The sequence below is a fragment of the Lolium perenne genome, chromosome 4 (genome assembly GCF_019359855.2).
Source record: "Lolium perenne isolate Kyuss_39 chromosome 4, Kyuss_2.0, whole genome shotgun sequence".
Lineage (NCBI taxonomy): Eukaryota > Viridiplantae > Streptophyta > Magnoliopsida > Poales > Poaceae > Lolium > Lolium perenne.
The window spans coordinates 399,342,092-399,349,969 of NC_067247.2; the positions used below are offsets into that span (position 1 = coordinate 399,342,092).

A 7,878-nucleotide genomic window follows, 5' to 3' on the forward strand; every position below is an offset into this window, starting at 1 on the left:
ACTAGTATAATTGCCCGTGCGTTACCACGGGTTCTCAAATTTTATTTTTTAATGAAGATATATAATTCACAACTCACCATGAATAAGGCATCTGCGTGGTTTCAAGTTCTTGGTCTTTTTGTTAATCTTCCGCGGAAAGTCCCGTTATTGGCCGTCATAACTGTCAACTCAACAACCTATCCTTTTAGATGTATTATTGTCTCATAAAACGTGGGCGTTGTAAACATAAGTATAACTGTGAGAGTACTTCTTTCTGATTAGTTCAAATAACACTTTGATATTCATAAATATCCGGACACAACCTAGATTACATCCTTTTGTGTCAAACATACAAAAGGGGCTCGTCACTCTTAGCAGAAAAGGAATCCTAACACTTTCTTTCTAGAAACCCTTTGCAGAAAAGGATTGTAACAATGTAAGGCCAATCGCCTCCTCACTCTTTCGAGTTTTATACATAATGGTAAATTACACAATTTAATAGCAGGTATGCTTTGTAGTTGAGTAAATTACGGAAATTCAATTCGGCTCCCGGGTGCGTATGCTCCCTCTACCAAAAAAACATATTTCAAAATGTCAAAAAATTTGGATAAAAAATTCTACATGTACATCTCCATAATGTATGTGCATTCGTTAAGTTTGACGAAAAACGAATATTTTTTGTGGTCTATGTAAAAAGGAGAAACTTTATCTTGTGAAAAGTATTATTTTTAGCACTGAATTTTGTCTTTTTTACACACGTCACATGATAAGTCTATTTTTTATGAAACGACTGAAGATGTACGTACAAATTTTTTGTTTCAATTTTTTTGAAATTTAAAATGTACATAACATGCATTTTAAAATATAGGGAGCATATGCACCCATGTTCCAAAACACCACTCCCAGTAAATTACACACTTTAATAGCGGGTATGCTTTGTAGTTGAGAGAGTATAAATAGACCTCCATGTGACTCTCGTGTGCCTATAAAGAAAGTGTGCATTGTAGTTTAGCTTTCTTTTGTTGATAGAATTTGCAACGCTTCCTAAGTATCTCATCTTTCTTTTCTTTATCCATTTCTGCATATCTCCGTGAAATATAGGACATATATCAACAAACCAGGGAACAAGTAAAATATCATTGAAAAATTGATAGCTTCAAAATATAACAAAATCATCACACCTATTTAATAATGTATCTATAAATTTAGGAATTTTAATCTGAAAAATTATAAGCATATGACACCCCTTATCAAATTTTGCACGCAATTTGATTGGATGGCTCACTTTGCCTGTCCTTATCAAACTTCTGATTTCCACCAAAAGAGGGTCATATATATGTCCAGTCTCCATTTCTGTTTTTGCTCACATTTGATGTCTACATAGGTACACTAAGTTCTGCACATGTACATTCATCTGGGATGAACAATCATAGTGAGCAACATTTAGAGCCTATAAAGAAAACAAACAATAGTTTAGGCAACCAATAATTTTATATAACAGGCTATATTGTTCATCTCCTTAATAGATAAATAAACTGGCAAGTATATATTACCTATCTCCGATATTTGCACTGCTCATCTGATGACGCAATGTTTCTGCGTAAGTTTTTAAGTCCACAATAAGACATCCAGAAGTGAAAACCTCCAACACGGAATCGATGGCCCATGCAACATATTTGTGAGGATATACAGACAAGAAATACGAAACTCATTTAGTTCTGAACCAGATTCTTAAGAACCATACTTAAAGCATTAATCACCTGCAGCACCATTGCTTCTAGAAGGCCAATTAACATGAGGCATGATTTAAGATAAGGTCGGAAAATGGATCACAATCAGGAATGGGGGAACAATAATCCAGAAGAAGTTCAGAAGAAGAAAATGAGGAGGTGTCGGATTCAGTTGAGTTGCAGCACGTTCTGCATCCATTACCAACCAGGACATATCTGTAAAGAACCAATCAGTGAAAACAAAGGTACAATCCATCCGTATCCATGCAAGACATATCCATGAAGAAACAAATTGTGAAATAACATGGAGTAGCTCCTGCCGGGTGCTATTAGGAACATAGAGTTGGATATCCCCACAAACTTCATGCCGTAAGTTGCTTCAGGTGTGCAGAGAACGGCTTCTTCTTCGAGGCGTCCCCGCTCAGTGACCCTATACCCATGGATCTAACATCTAAGGGAACGATTAAATCCAAAGCAGGGCACTTGAGGAGAATGGCTTACCAGTCCGGTAGGAGGTCCTCGCCGGAGGAGGATGAGGTCGTCGTGGGTGGCGAATGCCTCACGGTAGCACACATAAAGCAAGGCGCCGACGTCAGCGAGGCCAAGGACCGTGTTGGACCAGCCGCTGCCACGGTTCTATTCCCCACCTGGTTGGACCTGTGGCTACACGTCACGATGGCGCCACAGGATCTGGAGAAGGATGGCCCGCACGTTCCTTGTCACCCCCGCTTACCTGATGCATCTGCTTCCCCAACGAGCGCATCGGCGCGACGCTAGTCGTCCACCGCATTAGCATGCTCCGCTGCCGCTTCCCAGCATCTCGTCCGAACGGATTCGCGTCTAATCTTATATTTGCTCTGATTTCCGCAAATACCAAATCTGTTTTCTCTCATAATTGTTTAACCAACCGCTGCTCGACTCTTTTCCTTCATCCATATCACCATGCAGTGAATCGGATCCCGCCATAAAATTTAGAGGTGACGAAAAATCAGAATGCCACAGGAGTTAGGAATAAGCAACCATGCTTATGTGAACTACACTGTAACAGCCCATTTCCATTGTATGCTATAACAACACTTTAAATAAGGCTAAAAACAGATGTAATGCACCATCAGTGGTAGTCTCAATAGCATAGATTCTAAACAACAACTACCAGCAACCCATCACTACTAATCAAATGCAACAGAATATTTCAGTTAATAATGAAAGAAAATGCCTCTTATAGTTAGATGGCTATTCGTTAGCTCAAGCCCTACACCCGATCCTCTAGGTCTGCTGCTTATGCAAACTGCAGTATGCACACGTTTTTGACCTTCAAATGCTGCTAGTGATGAGATTATTCTGGGAGCCCTGCACCCTATATAGAACTCCATCGGAGAATAATCTCCAGTAGCCCAATGCATATGACCACTAACATGGAACATCAGAATGCAAAGGCAGCAGATTCTGAAAGGAACTTGGTCATCTAGAAGGATACACCAAACATTAAAGAACATAAATGGTAAAATGAAACCTAATGTCAAAATGTATACATAGTTGACCAATATTATCTATTATGGCATACGATAAATAAAGATTGCATACAATGACCATAGTATACTCACGAGTTACAGATAAACCTCTGAAATCACAAACTGATATAAAAGTTTAAAAGAAAAAAATGGCAAGGTCCATATCTCAATCAGAGATGCATTAGGAATGATACGAAACACCATTGACACATATTAAAATTAATTTTCGCATTTAGAAAGTCAATCTTATGCTTAGTTCAGCGGCATAAATATTTTTCATTGGGTTTGAACAAGAGAACAATAAAAATATGAGCACCCGACATACCGAATCTCTCGAGAAAGGAAACGATAAAACCTACACCAGGAAAGAGAGAAATAGGGGTTAAAAGAACACAATTTGAACATGTGTGCACTCTTAATTTGTGGAAACTGAAAAGCTAATGGCAAATATAAATTCTGACCATGGGCATCTTTGTTGACCGAAAAAAGTAGTATTCAATGAAACTACAGAGCAACAAGAGCATGTTAGTATCACCTTACCAAACCCACCCTACAAAACATGGAAAATGGATGAAGGATTTAGAAACTGATGCAAAATGATGTTAATGTAAGAGTACTAAACATGTAATGGAACTCTTCTGTCACCTGTGCGCTATCCCCATCTTCCTCATATTCGTCCTCTTCAGCGTCATGATGTATCTCTTTCCCTAATGAAAACACCACACTAATAAGCATCCAAAACCCGGAGTGGGAGAAAACAATTCTCAAAAAAAATTCTACTAAGAATCCAACTGAAATGAACATGACATATCTATGTTCCATTTTAGTTTGGACAGTGAAAAAACTGACAAAAAAAGTCGTGCTGCGTTAGCACCCCAAGCAGTCATTAACAGCGTTCTCCCAATAGAGATTCTACTGTTTCAGCGAGGAGAAACACAGATCACAAACATATTAATCTAAGTTGATTGTTCTGTTCGGACTGCCGAGGTAATAAAAAAATCAACTTTGCTTTTAGATTACACTACCTGCTCCGGCGGCTGCGTGTAGCAAAGAGATTGCTCGATCAGCTGAAATGAGTCTACTTTGCCAAGTGAAAAAGGACCGAAGAGAGTAGAACCTCCTATTCATGTTGTCTCTGCCATCATCAAGAGTAATTTTATAGTCAGAAGAAATGGTAGAATTAACTATCAATCGACGGGAGTAAATGAGCAGCTGACGTACCGAATATCTTGTTAAGATGTGTTTACCACCCCTAAACTATTCAAACACCATATATCTTTTATGAATTTTCCCATATCAAAACATGGTGATGAGACAGACTACGAGATAAAAGAACATTTATCTAATATGTACTCCAGAAGTTGTTGGTCGGAAAACATCACCATTTCCATGGCATCATTCACGGGCAAGATTATATGGCTGACAACTGCAATCAGCTATTTCATCTCTACAAATTTGGGGCGTCTAGGTAGAAACATGAACCTTGATAATAGATCATAAGTGGCAGCAAATACCTCAACATATATTTTTGACTGAAGTTGACATACAAAGGGAGAAAAGAGCACTGAACGGTGGCATGAATCAATTTGGTCATAGCTTATGGTTGCATCTACACATCTGGCAAAATGGCAGCCTTAATACTGTAATAAATCATGTCCAATTGAGCTTTGTAGCGTAGGTACGACCATTGTCTTAGCAAAGAGATTAGTTGATTACATGAAAAAGTAGGAATTATACCTCTGACAGAATGCAAGAAAATCCCGTCCTTGGTCGCCAATCCTTCTCCAATCGATGGTTGCAATGTACAACTCGCGTGGACTTCTCATAAAATTTACAGTCCCTGGTCGCTGAGCACCGGTCATCCCGCATACCAAAATCGCCGAACTTCCATATCTCCTCTCCCACGGGGAACATCTCTACTCTCCACGAATCTGCAGAGATGAGATACAGAAGAGGAGGTCAAAGATATAGAAGATTGGGGTTAGAGTCTTAGATCTGCTAGGTCACGCCGGCCAGAACTTCCTTCGTTGGTAACTCGCCGCAGTTGGAGCTCTACGCGGGTGATGACGGGGCACGGGGTCGTCGGAACCGCTTCCGATGTGTCGCGGCGGCGGCCTTCGCCGTCGTTGGCGAGCATAAGGGAGGGGCTGGTAGGGTGGGCGGCATGGGTAGCTATATTAGGCACCATCGCAGACGCGGGTATGAGGTGTCGGGGCGGCGTCCTTTGCCGGCACAGGCGATCTGGAGGGAGGCGGAAGGGGCTCTATTGGCGGCACGTTGTACGGCGTGAGTCGAGGAGAGATGATCTGGGCAGGGCGTTGGGGGAGAGGTGGTGTCGGCCGGATTCGTGTGCAGGATGCCGGGTGACGCGGGGTAGGGTTTTGGGGTTCTCTCGGAGGAAGGCAAGCAGGAGTCCCCACCAACGGATCTACTACGGGGACATATCAGGTGAAAATGGACAAGTTCTGCAAATCTGAAAATCCATGTTCTTAGCCCTTGGATCATGTACCAACGGCAGACTCCATTCCACGACCAGTCAGTAGATACACACTTGTAGAAAACACCCTGCGCCAATGCCGGTATGGTAATTCCTGAACCTTACTACTTGCTCATCCTCACGATTCGGTGATGGGCTGAACAAATCAATTTTATCCCGATTTGAATAAGAAACTTGGGACTATTTAATTACTCTGTGATCATAAGCATGAATAAAAAAAAATCCAGATTCATTCGAGTTCGTGAACAAGCACACAGATGGATCGCACAGTTTGGATTTGGATCAGTTCATGAGAGAAAACAAAAGCGCTTGCATATTCAGCACTCCTCCACCGTTGCAGCAACAGACCAGCACCATACATGGGTAAGGAGGGATCACGAACACACACAAATCAGATCTGAACAATACAAAAAATCATGAGCATTCAACCATTCGGATCGGGTAAGAAATCCCAAGATTCAAGAGGAAATCACTTGACGAAAACAAGGAAAAACAGGGAATCTTTAGCAGAATTATATTGGAAAGGGTCAATAAATTCCAGAAATCAAGACTCAAGAGGAGAATCAGAACATGAACTTGTCTTCACGAACAGAGTCTTTGCTCCAAATCAATCTTGTGGGTGGATCTGCCCTCCTAATCCTGCATAATCGAGGAATAGCCACCAGACTTGCTGCGAGAGGATTCTCATGGGGTTGTTGGAAGAGGTGGTGCTCGTCGCCGGGAACAGCATCCGTGCGCAGCCGGAGACGGGGAAGAAACGGAGGTGGGCTGGAGAGTTGAGGCTGGACGGAGAGAGAGGAGCTCGTTCCGAGAGAGAGAGGTAGGAGAGAAATGAGGATGGTATTGATACGTGATACGTTCCCGATCTACTGCCTACGTTTCATTGGGCCGGCCCATTTGAAAGCGTGCGGGGACGAGGACGACCAGAACGACCAAAAGGACGACGAAATAGGGGGAGAAGGGGGAACATGTTCCTTCTTTTTAAGTAGTAGAGACTAGCATAGGGGCCCTCGCAAATGCGAGGGCAGCGTCTGAATATGTCTAAAAATTATTCTGGTTCTATAATCACCATAAATACTATCCAAAATTAAATATCAACTGTTTGGGAGACATGTTGGATCACTTTAATTTGATTTGTGGGATAATAACTAATGAATAATATTAATTTTGATTTCTCGAAACAAATTTATAATTGTACAATCTCCTTCAGTGGTATACTATTTATCTAATTGTTTGCGTTCAAGGTTTAACCGTAAATTTTACTTTAAACTTTTTTTAACGGTTATAAAATCATAGCCAAAAGTATTGTTATTGTTATATATGTACAATAGCCATGAAATTCACACATGTGGGATATTAAATTGGCAAAGCTTTTTTGTAGTACATAAAACCCAAAAAGAATATTAAAAGACAATAAGAAAATAAGAAAATCTTGATATCAAAAGTGCGCTCTAGACCAAGCAAAGGAACCGACGAAAGAAATGAATAGTCAATCCCATCGGGGTGGTCTGGTATGTCGTATTTTATTACATATATAAACGGATTAGGATAATGGTGGTGATGCTATTATAAAAACTCACCGATAACGTTTTTGTTGAGACCCGATTTTTTTCTCGGCCGAGATTTCCAAAATTACTTCGAAAACCGATTTTACCTTTTACCATTGCTAAAGTGTAATACCGAAGAAAATATACTTTTATTCACACAATTACATCAAATTAAAAAAATGACTAACTTTCACTAAGTTTGTAAATTCATTTGACAAATGTTGGATGGTATTTTGACCAGTATTTTTGGTTATATTTTTTTGACAAACTTTAAAAGAATTTATAATTTTTTTTGACAAATCTTAAGCATTATTTTGCCGATATTTTTGGTGTTTCGAAAAACTGGATTTACTACTACCCAAAAGTATTCTTTTTCCGAGGAAAAAAACATGGGTGAAATCCGCCACAAACCATATCAATGAGCTTGACATGGTAATACCCGACACGATTTACTTTTATTCACACTATTACATCAAACTAAAATAAATGAAAAACTGTAAACAATTTATAAACTCATTTAATAATTCTCGGGCGGTATTTTGGCTGGTATTTTCGGTAATTTAAATGAATTTATAAATTTGTTTGATAATTCTCGGGCGGTACTTTGGCTGGTA

The 7,878-nt window shown here is 40.0% G+C and overlaps 1 long non-coding RNA gene across 2 annotated transcripts; it reads right to left on the reverse strand.

The window, feature by feature from the left end:
* Positions 1-1,105: 1,105 nt before the first annotated feature.
* On the reverse strand, positions 1,106-6,562 carry LOC127297566 (uncharacterized). 2 transcript variants are annotated; one of them, XR_011744228.1, is made up of 7 exons: positions 4,958-6,562; positions 4,246-4,355; positions 3,866-3,927; positions 3,682-3,770; positions 2,211-3,575; positions 1,533-2,139; positions 1,106-1,429 (listed from the first exon to the last, which is right to left on the reverse strand). It is a non-coding gene; the product is annotated as an uncharacterized lncRNA (long non-coding RNA). The 2 variants fall into 2 exon arrangements; XR_007849243.2 differs by having other exon boundaries at positions 2,211-3,770.
* Between the last annotated feature and the right edge of the window lie 1,316 nt (positions 6,563-7,878).